Raw genomic sequence first — 19,245 nt, 5'->3', positions numbered from 1 at the left:
CTTGGCGGCCATATTTGAAGTGGGTAAGACGACTCCGGGGTCACAGTTACAAGGTCACTCAGAGAGGTTTCCGGGGCTTGAAGTTGAGAGGAGCGCCGGCCGTTGAGGGCTGCGTGAACCCAGGGAGTTTCCCTCCCTTTTTTAATTTTGCGATTCTGTTCTGATTTATTGGATTAAAAAGTAGCCTTCATATTGTCTTGACTGCTCCTGGCGTGGCTTTTCCCAGCACAGTGATGTTCAATTCTCACTGTAACAATCGCAGATGTGGTGAAAGTTGAGGATAGTTTGGAGTCTGACAGAAATTGGGGAAAGCAGCTCCTATGCAATATATTCCTTCAAGATTAAAAGACAACATTTCGTGAGGTGACTTCACCTTTCCCTTTTCTTTCTTCCTTTTTTTTTTTTAATATTTATTTATGCATACAAGAGCTGGGGTTTAGGCTACAGGTGCGGTGGGTGAGAGGATTCTCCAGAGACAGAGTGGGGAGCAGAACAGGCAGATTGACAGAAGTACACTGCTGAGGGGAGCAGCGGGTGAGTCAGGAGAGGTCTGCTGTGCCATGTGGGTAGCTCCCTGGCGGGGGATCGAACTTGGGCTGCAGTGGCTGCAGATAGCTTCATAGTGCTGTGCTTAACACTTTGTGCCACCAGGGAGGCCCCGCTTTCTTTTTTTAACATTCAAAAAAAGTTAGGTTTGTTAGAAGGTGGGAAGGGAGATGCCGCTTGCACAAATACAATTGGGCAAGAGAGCTGTGCCTTTTCTCTTCCTTAAGTTGGGTTGTGTGAGGAGTATGTTGTGACCTTGAGGGGACAACTCTAAAAAGGAAAAGCTAATATGGGGAAGGTGGTTGAATGTAAAGATACAAATATCCTGAATACTTTGAGCGGCTGCACCATGTTTTGGAATCACCTATCTCGACTTTATTGTGTAAGATAATTGAGTCTTTATTGTCTGGGCTCTGCGCTCTGTTGCTTGGGTGTTCTGTTTCTTGAAGTGGAAAAAATTCCTACAAGTATTTGAGGTGAGCTTCTCCTCCAAACCAGAAACAAAAAACAAAAAGATGCAAAAAAAGCACTGCTTAGAAAGGTGTGTGTCTATTGTATCTGTGTCATTGCAAAGTTTTTCAAACACAGTGCTTTTTGAATAACAAAGTACAGTTTGGTAAAGATACAATAGCCTGGAATTATTCCAGTCACTGCTAGTTCGGGATGGGGATCATTATGAATGCATCTGACAGAATGGATTAGTACTAGAGTCAAGTGTTGCACAAGTGTTTTGGTTTATGACCTACCACATACTAGATGGTGATCCCAACATTTTTATTATCTAGAGATGTGGTAGCTGTCATAATGCTGAGGCATTTATGCTAGAGCCAACTTATACATCTTACGTTTACTGTCTCTTGATGTGTCTGCCATTTTGCTTTGTGTTTGATTTAATCTCGTGTTCCTCATGGTGCCTAAGCATTCACAGTTCACTACTACTGTTGCATTAGCACAAGGAGGACATTGCCAGATGACACATTTCCTCAGAAAATGTCCCTGTCCCTACACTTGTATGACTGTAATTAGGGCTATGACCTGTCAGTCATATAGATTGAATGCTATTGTAAATAAGTTTTTTAAAACTTACTTTAAAAAAATCAGTAAAATTTGAGGTGATGACAAATATCCAGCTGCAGGCCACTGGGGGGAAAAAACTATTCTGTGGTAGATTTACTTTGGTGGCCCCAGTGAACCATGACTCTCAGAGTTTATACCCTTGATTGTTCCCTCTTAGGCTGACCTGGTGACTTATGTTAATTTATAGTGTGTGTTGGAAATGATGCTGTGCCTTTCTAGGCATCTGCCTTAATACCTACTAACTTCTACTTTTGCATTTGGGGGAGGCCAGCTGCCATGTTGAAAGTTTGACTTCTCAGACTCCCATGCTGTGAAAAATCCATTCTGGGGGCCTCCCAGGTGGCGCAAGGGGTTAAGTGGCAGTACTGTGAAGCTGTCTGCAGCCACTACAGCATGAATTCGCTCCCCAGCTGACCAGGGAGCTAACATATGTGTCGCAGCACTGCACCTGTCTCACCCACTGCTCCCCCGAACTGTGTATTTCAGTCAATCCGCCTGTTCTGCTCCCCACTCTGTCTCTGGTGAATCCTCTCACCTCCCTGCTCCCCCATCCCCCCCACACCTCTTGCCTATGCCCCAGTTCTTGTATGCATAAATAAATAAATCTTAAAAAAAAAAAAAAGAAAAAAGAAAAACCCACCCTAACACTGGAGAAGCACTGAGGCCTTGTCTAAAAAACTCTAGTTGAACTGCCAGCCAACAGTCCCCACTAACTCCAACCATGTAAAGAAAGCTATTTTGGGAGCAGATTCTCCAGCCCACTGGAGTCACTCCATGTAATTCCATGTGGAACAGAGACAGGCTGTCTCTGCCCAGCCCTGCTCAAGTTGCAAAACTATAAGCAAATAAAATGATTGAGATTGTGGTTTCAAGCCACTAAGTTTTGGAGCAATAAATAACTGACATGTATTGTTATATGAATAGCTATTTGTACTTGGTTTAAAAAAAAAAAGAATTTCCTTACCAATAGAGCTAACTGAGCATTAGTTTGCACTTATTTCTGTTTGTTTCAATTATTATTTTTTCATGGGAATTGTTCCTATTTTTCCCTTTGTACATTTCTAGAGGTTGGTGAAAGGTCCATGCAGGAGGCCTGAATGCAGGAGCCAACCAGGAAGCCCACCTGGGGGGCAGGAATGCGGATACCTGCCTGGAGGACTCAGACAATGAGCCTCCCCCCTTCCCCTAGGAGTCTCATCTCAGACAAAGAACCTCTACCTGCCCTATAAACTTTTCCCGCCCTTCGAGCCCAACTACCCACCTGACCTCTCCTCGCCCTATAAAACCCTGCTTCCCCCTAACAACGTGCGCGGCTTCACTGACCCCCGCCTTGGGTCTGTGAGGTCCGCCCGGGGCGCGATAAACTTTCCCTCCCTTTGAGAAATGTAGCCTGGCTCTTCTTGTCTTTACTGCGCCGAACCTTTCAGTTGGGAATGTATATCTTTTACAATTTTTTAATTCTCACTAGGGATATTAGGTTTTCAAAAGTGACTGCCTTGGCTGGCTTTCACTTGGATCACAAAGTAAGAAAGGGTCACAAATTTAAAAAGTCATACCTTTGATGGTCACTAGAGTTTAAAGATAGCAGTTGGTGTGACTTGGCTGTGTTTGCAAAGAGTGTACGTGTGTGTGACTAGGTGGGATTGGGGAAGGGAGATAAGTAAAAATTGGAGGTTCAAGACTAGTTAGGAAGAAAATTTTACAGTAATCCATATCCGCAGTGAGGAAAACTTGAATTAAGCTAGACCAATGTAATGAAGAAGACAGCTAGTGGAGACACTATAAGAGGAAACCCTACAGATCAGGTGTTTAGAGGTGACACTCGAGGTAGAGAAAACTAAAGATATGGGGGATTCTGAGCAGGGAAGTCAGGAAATTGGTGGTACCACTGACATAAATGGAAAAAGTAGTTCACTGGTCTGTGGCTTGGTTGCTCTCAGATCTTCTCTGTTTTTCCCTCTCTATTTTGTATCACATGGGACTCCATTTCCTTGAACGCTGGCTTCTGGATCGATCTGGCAGTGGGAATCACTGACACAAGAGTGGAGAGAGGAGAGAGAATGTAGGGTATTTCTCCTCACTTTTCTCTGCTTCCTGTGTTATTCCTAGCAGCTGCTCCTCCTCCTTGGCCAGATAATCTTTCTCTCCTGATTAGCTCCCTCCATGAAGACCCTGTTATAATTTCAGAGCCCTCTGGATGCCCTTAGCGGTTCTGAGCTCTAGAAACACTGCTAACTTCAACTGCCTAGGACAGTATAGCAACCACCTGCTGTTACCAACTTCTGAATTGCTTCATGATTCCCTGTTTGATTTCCCTGTAGAAGAATCGTTCTATTACCCATATCCCAATTTCTTGTAATAACGTTCCTCTGACATCCTTAAATATTTTTTGTTTCCCGCTGTACCCTAAAAATATAGCACAGAATTTGTGTCACTTATAAAGTAATAGTCTCAGCTCCAAACCCAACCACTTTATAATGCTGGGGCTGGTACCCTACAAACTACATTTCTGCTTCACCAACCCAGGTGCCTGTTCCACTTCAACAATAAAGGACACCAGAGGAAAACTGGAAGGCTGGAGGAGGGAAAAATCACTTGCTCCTTTTGTTTGTTACATATGGGTTTCCTGGCTAATATCATGTCCAGTCAGCAGGATTTCAGCAGTGCTTCCTCATTCCACCAGTTCTTCCCATAGCAGTTGCTAAATCCTGTTTTTAATTTTCCATCACTGGCAAACCAACTGTATGTCACCCTCTCAGAGGCACACCAACTCCTCTTGCCTGGTGCTCCCTCTTCAGAGATCTGATTTTCACTTGTATGGGGCCTTTCTTTAGGCTTCAGTGTTCTAATAATCCTATCTTCTTCCCTTTGTTCCCTGAGAGGTGGGGTGGTGTTGGGCACCTGCTGCCCTAAAAGGGAGCTGGAGTTTTTGGAGAATACCTGTTTACTCTGCATGCGTTGTTCCAGGACATTAGAAGTTCTGCAAACAGAACTTCTTCCCAGAATTGACTCCTGTTCTCTGAGGACGTGCTGGCTTCTGTGCATGTTCCCTGTTAACCAGGAAAACTTGTTTTCGTTGTAATTTATTAATCTGTATAAGGAAAAACACAATTACATGTTATTTTCTTGTTCCTTTGTTCGTATCTTTCATAAAAGCTTGGGCTTGGAGTGTGAAAGGCAGAGCTGCTCTTGATGGCTCTCCCCAGCCTCCCCCCACTGCAGATTCATTTAGACTCCTTCGTTAATAGCAGAGAACTTCATCTGCTGTCCTGTCCGTGGCAGGGTGGTAGCTGCTCCCTGCAGATGCTACTTCTGTGATCATTCAGAGTTCTCCTTTTACCCTTTCAGTTACCTAGTTGACAACTTTATACCTATTTAGCAATTCTTTTTGTTCAATTCTCTCAAATCACTGGTGTGATTTCTGTCTGAGTGGATCCTGACTAGTACAGAATTGGAGCTGGATTTTGGGAAAGATGTTGGATTTGGTTTTGGATAAATTGAATTTGCAATGACAGTGTCAAATTGAATTTGACAATATGGCACTGAAGTTTGGGGGAGAATTGGGAACTGAAATATTTTGTCACTGTCAGCATTGATATGATGATGGAAAGTATAAGATGACTTGAATTTTGTGGGTGAGCGGTGCAGGGGAGCCAAGAACAGATGGTTCAGAAGGGTCTCGTATACTCACAAAGAAAAAGCAGTAACATTAAAAAAAAAATCACAAACTTAAAGTTATGATGATGACTTTAAGATGAAGCATTGGTAAATGAAGGTTGTAATAAGATTTTTTTTGGGGGAGGCATACTTAACTCATCCTGCTGGTATTACGCCATCTACCCTGATATTGGGGCTGTCCTTACAGACAAAGGCTAGGTACCTTGAGCCCTTTTCCTCTAAGACCTTTGGAGAAAGCCTCCAGGTCACATTGAAGGCAGTGACCTCTCCCTTTTATATTTTGATTCTGCAAGTCTACTTACAACACACTAGCGTACTGTGGAAGGTTGCAAAAATTATGAGAAATATTTATTATCCAATGAACTGGGGCTTCCCCTGTTACTGCATAGTTATTTTCTTCACGTCTTATTCATTTATTCAAAATCTCCTAAGTGCCTACTTTCTACCAAGTGTCTGTTCTGTGTGTAGTTTACTGCTGATGGTTGTCCTAACACTAAGCCTTTTCTCCCTTTCAAGTCCCCTCTGGATGCCCTCAGCAGATACACCTTCTCCTTTGACAGGGGCTCTTACCTCTTACTTTTCAGACAAAATAAAGCCAGGTGAAATGAGCCTTTTAATTCATTCCAAACAGAAACAAAATTTGTTTATTTTTCTCTCACAATCTCAGATGATGAATTGAACTCCTTTTGTTAAAGTTTAAACTTACGCTCTCAGCCCTCATTGTTTTCTCCCTTATAGGAGCTTCAACATCTAAAGCCAATGTTTCCCTCCCTTATCTTTGTTTTTGTCTAGCTTAAGTGCCTTTAATTTCCTCTTTTCTCCTCTGTCTGCAGACAATATTTCTTTCCTGTGCTGAAAAAAAAAAAAACAAAACCAGAATAAAACAAAACACCCAAAACCTTCATTTGACCTCGAGGCGACTCTTAGCCTATTTTTCTCACCCTCATATTGTAACATATTTAGGGATGAAACTCCATTTTTTTTCAATGCAGTCACTCCTAGTTCTGTTCTTTAGACTCCTAATGTTCCCTGAGCTCTTCTCCCTGTCACTCAAACTGCTCGACAGGCGGTCCTGGTTTCTTAATCAGGAGGTACAGTGGGAGCTCTCTTAGACTTTGCTATGCTATTTGACACTCTTGATTACATTATTTCTAAAACTCCCCTTTATTGGTTTTCATGGTACAACATATGATTTTCTACTCATTTTTTTTTTTGTGTGCCAGCCTTTTCTAAACAGTTTGGATGACTAGATATACTGAACTTAATTTCCAAAATATCTACTGCAGCTTGAAGCGGGCATGAAAAATAGTGGGTGTCACCAAAAGCTGACTGTTGCTCAGATAGGCTTTGTAAGATGTCTAATGATTGTTGCTCAGATAGGCTTTGTAGATGTCCAATGATGTTAAAAGTGCTTCAGCTTGGAAGGTCTGGATATTTTATTGTGTCTCAGGTTGGTTAAAGTAACCAATCATATAAGAGAATAAAGCTCCCTATATACTTCTTCCCTGAACAGTGCCAGCTAGTTAACTCCTGACAAATCTTATCATTTCAATTCCCTTTAGTTTTCTAATTTTCAACCTTGCAGTTTCTAATCTCATAGATATACTTTACCAAATAACACTTTATTTAGGTTATGGTCAAGTGCTCTCTTCTAACTTATCTTTTTGTTTGCTAATGGCATGTGATGATTTGCCCAATCTTTTAGAGTTCTAGAGGTATTTATCATCATTCCTAAGTGTAACTCAAGTGCTCTACATAACAAAAAAGCCTCACTTTTCTTTTTTTAAGATTTATTTTTATTTATTTTGCATACAAGAACTGGGGTGTAGGCCAGAGATGCAGGGTGGTGAGAGGACTCACCAGAGACAGAGTAGGGAGCAGAATAGGAGAATCTACTGAAATACCCTGATGAGGGGAGCAGTGGGCAAGATAGGAGAGGTCTGCTGTGCCTTGTTGGTATCTCCCTGGTCTGGGATGGAACTCATGCCAAAATGGCTGGCGATAACTTGATAGTGCTAAGACTTTAACCCCTGTGCCACCAAGGAGGCCCCTGTATGATAGGCTTTTCTCTCTTAACTGTAGGACTTATTGAACATGATCTCAATTTTGAAAGTTAAACTGCTTCTTGGAGATTTTATGTTTGTTATTCAAGATGCTCGTAAATTTTTCGAAATACATTAATAGTATTAACGTTCCCAGATCCAATAAATAACCTATCAAATCATGCCAAGTACTTTCTACTTTCGGATAGTGGGGGGAACCTGAATAATAGTGTTAGGCAAGAATCATCAATGGAAGTTAAATTAGTGGGGAAGTTTGATGAGGAATATGATGTTTATATAGTCTCAAAGTATTTCCCCTAGGATTATTTAGTGACTACAAAGGGAAGAGCAGTACCTTCACAGTGGCACAATCTGGTAGACACTGCCCTAATCAAGTAATCAAATTTAATATCACTAATAACAGGGCCAAGTAGCATCCTGTGTCTCTGATGTGATTCATCGATAAGGACACAACATCATTTTGCCAGAATGAATTAGCTGAATCATCACAAGGAAACATTAGACAAATTTGAATTGAGAAATTATCTACAAAAACTGACTTGTGGCCTTCCCTGGTGGTGCAAGGGGTTAAGCACCGCACTGTGAAGCAATCCGCAGCCTCTGCAGTGTGAGTTCGATCCCTGGCTGGCCAGGGAACAGCCCACATGGCGAAGCAGACCTCTCCTGACTCACCCACTGCTCCCCTCAGCAGTGTATTTTGGTCAGTCTGCCTATTCTGTTCCCCATTCTGTCTCTGGTGAATCCTCTCACCCACCACACCTCTGGCCTATACCCCAGCTCTTGTATGCATAAATAAATAAATCTTTAAAGAAAAAAAACTGACTTGTGGTCTTCAAAAAGTGAAGTTATAAAATATTGATTAACGGTTCCATATTAAAGGACGCCAAAGAGAGTTGAGGGCCTCCCCTGGTGGTGCAGCTGTTGAGAGCTGGGCTGTGAAGCTGCCCGCAGCCTCTGCAGCACTGGTTCGATCGCAGCCACTGGCAAGGATCCCACATGGTGCGACAGACCCCGCCTGCCGCTCCTGCTGTTCCCCTCAGCAGTGTATTTCGTCTGTCTGCCTGTTCTGCTCCCCGCTCTGGCTCTGGTGAATTCTCTCACCCTCCCGCTTTCTGACTGTACCTGGTGCTTGTATAAATAAATAAATAAATCTTAAAAAAAAAGAGTTGAAAGTTAAGTGCAGAGCCTCCCCTGGTGGCTCAGGTGGTTGAGCGCGCTGTGAAGCTGTCCACAGCCTCTGCAGCACTGGTTTGATCCTGGCCAGCCGGCGAGGGTCCCACATGGCACGGCAGACCTCTCCTGTCTCGCCCCCTGCTCCTCTCAGCAGTGTATTTCGTCAGTCTGCCTGTTCTGTTCCCTGCTCTGTCTTTGGTGAATCCTCTCACCCTCCCGTGCACCCCGGTTCTTGTGTGCATAAATAAATAAATAAATCTTAAAAAAAAAAAAGAAAGAAAGAAAATTAAGTGCAACGTGTAATCCTGGAATTGGAGATTGGACTTAAAAAAAGAATAAACCTTGTTGAAATAATTGTACTGTGATTATGTAAAAGAATCTCCTTGTTCATAGGAAATGCACATTGAAGTACTGAGGGGAAAATAGGTGTGTTGTTTGCAACTTAATTCCAAATAGCTCAGAAAAAAAAATGTATATACATACACAGGGAGAATTACAAACCAAATGGGGCAAAATGTAATCATGGGTAGATCTGGGGAAGAAATATATAGGAGTGCTTTATATGATTCTTACAACTTATCTTTTTTAAAAAAAATTTTATATATATTTTTTTTTTCATTTTTTTTTTATTAAATAATAAATTTTATTTTTATATTCCCCCATACAACTGCACATGCCCCATTCTGACCCCAATCCCTCCCCTCCCGGCCCCCACCCCCCAAAAAGTGTCTCTGGTTCATAGTTTTTTGTTGATTTTGATTTTCACTTTCTTATAGTTATTCATTTTCCTGATCCCTTATTTAAGTTTTCTAGATTCCTGCTATGAGTGAGACCATCCGGTATTTTTCTTTTTCTTTTTGGCTTATTTCGCTGAGCATAATCCCTTCCAGCGCCATCCATGTTGCTGCAAATTGCATGTGTTTATCTTTTTTGAATGCTGAGTAATATTCCATGGTACATATGTACCACATCTTCTTGATCCAGTCATCTATTTTTGGGCATTTGGGCTGTTTCCAAAGCTTAGCTATTGTAAATAGTGCTGCTATACACATAGGGGTGCAGGTGTTCTTTGGAATTGATGTTTCTGTGTCCTTTGGGTAAATACCTAGGAGTGGAATTGCTGGATCATATGGAAGCTCTATGTTTAGTAGGTCCAGAAATCTCCACACAGCTCTCCGTAGTGGTTGGACCAGTTTGCATTCCCACCAACAGTGCAGGAGAGTTCCTTTTTCTCCACAACCTCGCCAACATTTGTTGTTGCTAGTTTTTTTAATATGTGCCATTCTCACTGGTGTAAGATGGTATCTCATGGTAGTTTTGATTTGCATTTCCGTGATGACAAGTGATGTTGAACAAAAAAAATTTTATATATATTTTTACATCATTTTTCATTTTTGCACAATGTATGCATTTTCATCTTGGTTATAATCCCCTTACAATTCCCACCCCCCCTTGTTTTTATCCTACTCTCTCCCCCCCCCCACAGCATGTCTCTGGCTTGTTGATTTTGATTTTTACTTGATTATAATTAATCTTTTTCCTGGTCCCTTATTTTGGTTTTCTAAATTCCTGCTATTTTCCTGCTATATTCCTGCTATTATTCCTATTATTTAGGCTTTCTAAATTCTGGTATTTTTCTTTTTCTTTCTGGCTTATTTCGCTGAGCATGTTCCCTTCCAGCTTCATCCATGTTGCTGTAAATTGCATGAGTTTATCTTTTTTGATCGCTGAGTAATATTCCATTGTGTATATGTATCACATCTTCTTGATCCAGTCATCTATTTTTGGGCGTTTGGGTTCTTACAACTTATCTTTAAGTTTGAAATTTCATCAGAATAAAATGTTACCAAATAACCCAGTCCTGAACTTTTGGGATTTTTAAAAAATCTCTCCTCTGTATGTACATACAGAAGAGTTCAAACACTGAAAATTTACAGCTTGATACACTTTTAAAAAATGAAACTCCCCATCCCCTCCCATCATGATTCTTTTTCAGGTCAGGATCTAAAACATTACCAACATTCTAGAAGCAACCCTTCAGCCATTCCCTATCCTTCTTTCACAAAGGCAACTATTATCTGACTTCTGTCATCACAGTTCAGTCTGGCCTGTTTTTGAAGGTTGTATAAATAGGATCATACCACATTATTCTCTGTTTTGTTTTTCCCCCAACACTGTTTGTGAGATTCATTTCTTGTTGCAAGTAGCTATAATTCATTCATTTTCCTGTTTTTTAATATTTGAATAGACCATAATTTGTTTATGTACACATTTTACTATTGTTGGACATTTGGGTAGTGTGGTAGATGGTCCTTGCCTCCTGTTTCTGGTGACCTGTGTAATCCTCTTTCCTTGAGGGGGAGCTGGACCTAGTGACTTGCCTCTAATGAATAGACAGAACTTCACCTGTGAGATTAGATTACAAAAACAATATGACTTCCATTATGGCTGTTCTCTCTTAGATTGCTTACCTTGGGAAGTAAGTGCCATGTCATGAGGTATCCCTCTGGAGAGGTCCAAGTGACGGGTGACTGAGACCTGCCAACGACTATGTGAGTGAGCTTGGAAGAAGATTCTCCACCTCCAGTCAAACTCACAGCTGACTGCAGCCCTAGCTGACAACTCCGCTGCAACAGCATGACAGGCCTTGCATGAGAGTCCTGGAACTAAGTGACATGAATTCCTGACTCACAGAGTCTATAAGGTACACATGTTGGTGTTTTCTGGTTAACGCTTGGGGCAATTTACTCTGTAGTAATAGATGATGAAAACTCCTAGTTTTTGGCTGTTACAAACAGTTCTGTCTGAATCTACTTGTATGTGTAGTGCACATATGTGGGCAATTCTTTTGGGGTTTATACTAACTATGATTATTGGTTATAGGGTATATTTATGTCAGCCTTAGTAGATACTGCCTTACAGTTTTCCAGAGCACTAGTTTATATTAATACCGGTATCAAATTATAGAGTTCCTGCTCTTCCCTAGCCTTTGCAACACTAGGAATTAGTCTTTTAAATTTTTGTCATTCTGGCATTTTGCTTAAAAATGTTTTACTTTGAAATAATTTCAAACTTCGGGAAATGTTGCAACAGTGATACACAAAACTTCTTTAAGTCTCTTTACCTAGACTCCCTAACTTAATATTTTACCACATTCTTCTCTCTCTCTATCTAATATATACATTCTTTTTTTGAACTTTTGGAAAACAAGTTGCAAACATGATGATGTGTCCCTTACATACTACAATGTATTTTCCCCAAACACAATTTATAGAGGCTTTCCCATCCTCAGCGCTGATAAATTTGACTCTCATCAAGTCAAGCACCTTAATCTCATCTCAATTAAAATTGACTTCTTAATCTCCCTGTATATAACCAATCTCCCAACCACAAAGCTGCTTCTGTCACTGGCCTTCTTCTTGGTCCTGCCAATTTCTTAGTTCTAATTCTGAGACTATCTCCTTGGCCAGCATCTATCTTGGTTTGTCGCCTTTCTGTAACTGCCTCTGCAGTGACCATGCTGCCACCTTCAAGGAATGGGCAAGGAGGAGGACTGGGGAAGAGGGAAGATGAAGGGCCTTTTGATATTTTGACTTTTAGGCCAATGTCTTATTCATCTGGTTCCCTAGTAAGAATGTAATGCTCTTCAGGAATTTATATACACTGAGAGTTTGCCCCTTAAACTATACTAGTATGCTGGGTTATTTTATGACTTAGTGAGAATGGTAGAAAGAGAAGAAGCAGGAGCAGATGGGAAAGAAAATGTGGGGAGGGGTAAGAAATCACCATTGTAGTTGGGCATAGACAGAGCTCAACTCCAGTTTTATTAGCATTATAGTGAGAATGGTTCTTACCAGTAGTTCTGTCCAGAGCATGAGCTAGCTGGATTTTGTTGGAGTGCAGGTGGAAGGTGGGTTTTCAGGTCCACCTTGGAATCAAATGCACATTTAAAAATGACTTTGGTATCAACCTGACCTTCCCAGATGCCCTATGGTCAGTTTAAAATTAACCGGGTCCTTGACCTCAGGCTGGAGTCAGAATGGCCTCTGGAGGGCAGAGGAACACCATGTGATACTTCCTCATCTCTAATCTAGTCTAACCACTTCTATTGCCATATTCATTTCTTAGTAAATTCCTAGAAGCCCTTGACAGATCCATTCTCCTCCACATTTTATCTAGTAAACTAGAAAGAATAAGAGTTTGATGACTGTATCCTGCTCAGTTCTTGAATCTCATGTGCTCTCAGTTGGTCTTCTTCCAGGGATACATAATCACCGGGGAGCCATATTTCTTTCCAAATATGCCTCACCTATATTATATTGATAAATACTCCAACATGATCATTGATTGCATTGGTAGAATATGACTGGTAGGAGTTAAAAGGGTAATTCTGTTTACTTAACTTGGTCAGCTCCTTCTTCACGCATTGGGCTCAGTTTGGGTCTTTAAAATTAAAACAGGAGCTTTGAAATAGTGTATACATAGGTCATAAAAATGATAAAGGAATTATGGGCCTCCCCGGTGGCGCAGTGGTTGAGCTCTGGGTTGCGAAGCTGCCCGTGGCCTCTGCAGCGCCGGTTCGATTCCCGGCTGCTCCCCGGCCACCAGAGGAGGGTCCCACATGGCGCGCAGACCTCTCCTGCTGCCCGCTGCTCCCCTCAGCAGTGTGCTTCGGTCCTTCTGCCTGCTCTGCTTCCTGCTCTGGCTCTGGTGAAATCTCTCACCCTCCCCTGCTTCTGATTGTACCCAGTGCTTGTACAAACAAACAAACAAACAAACAAATAAATCTTTAAAAAAAAATGATTACGGAATTAGACAAGAGGATCTGGAAATGTAGTATACTGGGTATTGAATTATTTGCACAAGAGAATAATAGGCTCGGGGAGCTCTTATCTTTGAAGATTTGAGGACCAACTTGAGAACTAGAGGAAAGGCGCTGTCAATCTTGGATCCTGGTGACTTCTTTTCTAGAACAAGTGAAGTAGCACTTAGCAAAGCGCTCCCTTCACCTGCCTGCTCTTAGGAAAGGCTTGGCATGTGTTGGTTGTGGGCACAGAATTGTAAGGGAGCTTGGTAATAGATGTGTGGATAAATATGGCAGCACCTGTTCTTCAGAACCACACTGCCTGGGTTTAAATTCCACGTTGTCACTTACTAACTGTAACCAGAAAATGTTGGAGTCGGGCTGCATGTTGCTGCTGGAAGCTAATTGAACAGAGACAGGAATTGGATCTATGACACAGACTTTAATGTTAGAAAACTGGAGATCTGAGACAATGGGGCTATTTTACCCCAAAAGCCTGTTCTGACATCTCATCTCAAGCTGGCCTTTTTCTAGTGAAAGTCGGTTAACCATAAGTCAGCCTCCTGCTGCAACAGCCCATCAGGGTTGGGGCCTTGTTCTTCATGGTATCCCTAGAGTTTGTTGTGGCCTCCTTGGTCATCTTGACCCAGGTATATCCTGTTTTCCTGCACCTGGGAAAAACCCTATTGTTCTGATGGCATCAGTGTCGGGTACTTCAGTCATCACTGGGGTAGGAACCTCAGTTCAAAACAAGAGTTTTAGTTCAAAGACAACGGATTATTATTATTATTATTTTTAAAAATTTATTTATTCATTTTTACACAAGAACTGGGGTACAGGCCAGATGCACAGGAGGGTGAGAGGATTCACCAGAGACAGAATGGGGAATAGAACAGGCAGACTGATGAAATACACTGCTGAGGGGAGCAGCGGGCGCGACAGGAGAGGTCTGCTGCACCATGTAGGACCCTCGCCGGCCGGCTGGGATTGAACCAGCGCTGCAGAGGCTGCGAAAAGCTTCACAGTGCGGCACTCAACCACCTGCACCACCAGGGGAGGCCCAGACAATGGATTATTAATTACATAGCCTTTGCATGTGGCCTATGCTGTGTGTGTGTGTGTGTAGGTTCCTATACTAGGTATGGTGCCTTTCCCTCCTCCCTAAACCCTATCATAACTGGTTAAATCTTTTTTTTTTATTTTATTTATACAAGAACCGGGGTACAGTCCAGATGCGCGGGAGGGTGAGAGGATTTGTGCACTTTATGGTGACCAATGCAAGGAAAGTTACTTTGGGCTGGTTAACCACAGGTGTAGCTTGGAAACCACTTTGGGCGCCAAACTGTTATGGAGCAACCCCGATATAAAACAGGTTGCCTGGCTGTGGGTCCTCACCTGCATGCTTAAAAGGGACTTATTAATACTCCACTACAGGCGCACACAAAAGGTTAATAAAAGCTTTATTTGCAAGGGAAAGGGAATTGAGGAAATGTACAACTCAGGGAGAAAATAGGGAAATAAAGTCTTTAATGCATCCTACCTTATCCGCCGACCCAGAAACCCAAAGGCACTCTCAGAGCTGGCCACTCCACTGTGAGCTGGCGGAGAGCTGAAAAGGGAAATCCCCCAAAGCCCATGTGTCTGGTTTTATACCAAACCTGGCTGCTTAACCCCACCCTCAGGTTCCAGCAACCTTCCCTTTGGTGGTGATGGGATTTGTAGTTCCCAGTGTCTTTTGGCTTTGGTCTGGAGTGGGGGCGGAGTCCACAAAGCCTGTATGAAATTAGCTTTAGGACATCCTTTTCCCCCTAACAGATTCACCAGAGACAGAGCGGTGAACAGAACAGGCAGACTGACAAAATACACTGCTGAGGGGATCAGCAGGTGAGACAGGAGAGGTCTGCTGCGCCATGTGGGTTGCTCTGAGGCTGGTGGGGATAGAACCGGCACTGCAGAGGCTGCGGACAGCTTCACAGCACTGTGCTCAACTGCCTGCGCAATAACTGGTTAAATCTTTCTGAGCCTCAGTCTCCTCTTTGCCACTGGGATAAAACTATACTTTGCTCCTGATGTTAATTCATTTAAAGTGTTTAGAGCAATGCCTGGCAAATAGCAAGCATTATTTAACCATTTACTCTTACTGCAGAAGATGCGTGTAAATATGAGTACATAAGCATGAAAATGGGTGAGATGGAGTGTGTATATGTGAATGTATGCCTGTATGGTGGGTATGAGGGGCAGACTGTTTGAGACCATATTTGGGTAGCAGGAGAGAGAGAGAGAGAGAGAGAGAGAGAGAGCGCGAGCGGGAGCAAGAGAGAGAGAGAGCGTGAGAGAGAGCAAGAGTGAAACTTGGGTAGCAGGAGAGAGGAGAGAGAGAGACTGAGAGCCAAGGCCTGTGGCCCCACTTTTAATAGGTCTGAGGGTGAGAGATTTAGGGATTAAAATCCTTAAAAGGTTTAATATTTATTGGTGAATTGAAAACATGTAGGGATTTAAAACAGGAAGAGAGATAAAAGGAGGTAGTAGGAAAATAAGTCAATCCCAACCAACCAGTTATCTAATCAACCAGGATCTGTAAAACAAAGTTTCCTCGGTGGGGGAGGCATTCTGGCAGTTTATCTAGTCTAGTTGGGTGGCCTGCAGTGTGTTTGTCTGAGATAGCCGTTCTTTGAGGTAGATGTCATGGCATCAAGCATAAGTCAGCATTTGTGTTACAAAAAAGAAAAGTCAAGTTTGGGAGCTTATAATGCACTGTGCCTACATTTTGGGGTTGCCCTGAGTGGCTGCAGCACCCACAGCTGGCACAGCAGGAATGTTGCTTCCCCTACACTCGCAGGCCATAGCCTCCTCTATGTCCATTGTCCGCAATACAGAGACAGTCTGACCTTTGTTCCTTTAATACCTGGAGAGAAAGCACCTTTATCTGTGATTCTGTCCACTCTTCCACTGTGTATTCTGAGATTGAGTAGAGGCAGTTCTTTATTTTCTCAATGATTTCCTAGTAATCGTTGGGGGACAATATCTTAGTTCATTTGGGCTGCTCTAAAAGATAACACAGATTGGGTCATTTATATAAACAACAGAAATTTATTTCTCACACTCCTTTAAAATATTTGTTTGGCCTCTGTGTGCTACCAGCTCGGCAGAGGTTTCATCCTCTAGAAAGATAACCATCTGCTCTAATCATGTAGACTTACTGCAGCCTTGTTTCCTGAGACAATAAAGTTACTGTAAACCCTCTCCCCAAATATATATGACTGGTTGTGTTTTGGAAAATGTATGTAGTTGTGTTATCACAACCACAATTAAGATACAGAAGAGTTTCATAAGCCTTCAAATATTCTTCTTTGTTTTTATAATCAGTTCCTTTCCCTATCCCCAGCTCTTGGTACCACTAATTTGATTTCAGACCCTTTTGCCCTTTTCAGACTGTCACATCAGTGGAGTCAGTGTTTGGTTTATTGCACTTAACATATACTTTTGAGTTGTTGCATGTGTTGCATGTATCTTAGTTTGTTCCTTTTTATTGCTGAGTAGCATTCCATGGTATGGATATTCCACAATTTTTAAAAATCTTTTCACCAGTAGATGAACATTTGGGTTGTTTCCAGTATGGAGCTATTTTGAATAAAGTTGTTATGAAATTTGCATGCAAGTCTTTGAATCAACATATGCTTTCATTTCCTTTGGTTAAAATCTAATACTGGGATTGCTGAGTTGTATAATAAGAGTATGTTTAACTTTGCAAGAGACCATTAAACTGCTTTCCAAAGTGGTTGTATCATTTTGCACTAATGTTAGCAATATATGAAAGTTCCAGTTATAAATAGACTCTTTGTAGAATATTTTACAAATATATACTCTGCTGTTCCTGTTAAAATGGGTCATTTTGGGAGGGTCCTTTTTACTGTGTAAGCACCAGAAAAGGTTTTATAATGTTTCAGTTATTCATTAATATAACAGACTCACTGTTTGGCAATCCTCTTGAGTAGACAGAGATAATAACAAATCCCAATCCCCTTTATCTCTGTTACTCATCACTGATTTCTCTTCACTCTTTATTGCGTTGACTAAAACGAATAACTTTGGCCAATTAACCAATCATTAGTGTCTTTTCTTTCACTGTTTACTTTTTTCCAAGAGTTAAAGCACATTTTTGTTTTTTTTTCTACCCGTTCTTAAGTTTTTCTTTATCTGTTCTTTCTGAATCTTAGTTTGCAGACAGACACATTTCATCTTTCTTTTCAATGTGACTCTAGTTGGAAGCTCTTCTCTCCTTTCTCAGCAGTGTACATTTCAGGCATTCCTGATATTCTCTGCCTTTGGGATATATTTCTGCCTGCGTCAACTTCTTGCACGGCAGAGCAAGACCTTGGGGTATTCTTACATCTGCTGCAGGCAGAGCTTTTGCTTCCTTTTTCTATGTAGTGGAAGGAAAAGAGAGAAAGTGACACGATGCTCTGACTGACTCTGTGCATGCAGGAAAGGCCCTGTGATCATTAAAGCCCTGGGTTTTTATTTTCCAACTTAGAGGGAGGTATTCATTTCCACTTGAATAGAGAGGCAAGATGCTCTTTTTTAGACTGGAGCTATTTTGCATAAAACAAAGAAGTTATACATTAGCATGGGGTAACTGGCTTTTTCAGTAGCTATTTAACAATGACTAGAAACAATGGCTTAATTATAAACTACCACAGTTAAAAGATTCATAAGCCCCACACAATATCTTATCAAAATTTCACCATTCCTTTCCAAAGAGATTTAAACACCTTTGCAGATCTAATGAAGAGCCTACTTTATCCTTTCTATTTCCTTACACTTCCCCAGACACTTCAAGCTTCTTTTGGTCTCTGGCTCTTGCCAAAGCTGTTGCCACAGCCCCGGGTGCCCACACTTCTTTCTTTTGCTTACTTATTTACTTGTAAAGTCTGTTTTAGGCACAAACTCCTTTAAGAAGATTTCTTTCTTTTACTTTCTTTTTTTTTTAAATAATTTCAGTGCATTCTGAGCTCTACTGTCTATGAACATTCATTTCTAGTACATAATTTAGCTCATTCTTCAGTTATATGTATCAGTGACCTTGTCTTTACAGAAATGAGTTATTTGACAGTAGAACCACATCTTGCTCATATTCACATTCTAGCACCTGACAAGGTCTTTACAACATAAAATGTTGTTGACTGAGTGAATGAGTATTAGGCATAGGGCAGGTGCTTAATAAATAACTGGTGGTTGATTGATTATGGGGCTGCTGTAGGAAATGCTGTGTAACCTTGTTCACAGTATCACTGCTTGAGTGTTGTACAGAATTGTTTTCAGAGGTTTGTTAGGGAGGCATCTCCATTGTTAGGGGAGACACATGGAGAAGAAGGGCCCGCTTGCTTCTCAGCTTTGGACTTGCACCAGGGACTTAGGAGACATGAAAGTAGACACATGAAGGAGAGACGTGGGTGAGAGACATGTGAGGAAGCTGACGACGGCAGCCATTATCTTGATTTGTACTTTAATTTTGCTCCTTTTGTCATAGCTTTTTGGGGCCTGCTTTAGAAATCCTTTCCTATGCTTACTGAAAGGTTCGGCAGTAGAGAAAAGGAGAGCCAGGCTAAATTTCTCAAAGTGGGGAAAATTTATTGTGCCCACGGGTGGGATTCATGGACCCAAGGTGGGGGTAGGTGAAATCGCTCACGTTGCCAGGGGGAGGCAGGCTTTTATAGGGTGAGGAGAGGTCAGGTGGGAAACTGGGTTTGTAAGTAGGGAAAAAGTTTGTAGGGCGGGTAGAGGTTCATTGTCTGATTTTTCTAGGCGGGCTTCCGTATTCCTGCCCCCAGGTGGGCTTCCTGGTGGGCTTTGCATTCCTGTCCCCTGCATCGACCTTTCACTTACCTGCCAGAAGGTGCCTTA

The 19,245-nt window shown here is 41.8% G+C and overlaps 1 long non-coding RNA gene across 2 annotated transcripts in view; it reads left to right on the top strand.

Moving 5' to 3' along the window:
- Nucleotides 1–63: 63 nt before the first annotated feature.
- LOC119238904 (uncharacterized) overlaps nucleotides 64–19,245 on the top strand; it is a 69,859-nt gene continuing 50,677 nt past the window's right edge. For both annotated transcript variants that reach the window (XR_008549585.1, XR_005123707.2), the window contains exons 1-2: nucleotides 64–363; nucleotides 11,000–11,241. This is a non-coding gene — a long non-coding RNA (uncharacterized LOC119238904). The remainder of the gene's footprint in view (nucleotides 364–10,999; nucleotides 11,242–19,245) is intronic.

Source organism: Talpa occidentalis, unplaced genomic scaffold (assembly GCF_014898055.3).
Source record: "Talpa occidentalis isolate TD23 unplaced genomic scaffold, MPIMG_talOcc4v2.1 talOcc4.11, whole genome shotgun sequence".
Taxonomy (NCBI): domain Eukaryota; kingdom Metazoa; phylum Chordata; class Mammalia; order Eulipotyphla; family Talpidae; genus Talpa; species Talpa occidentalis.
Note: the sequence above shows the minus strand (reverse complement) of the source record. Positions and strands in the feature narration are given on the sequence as shown.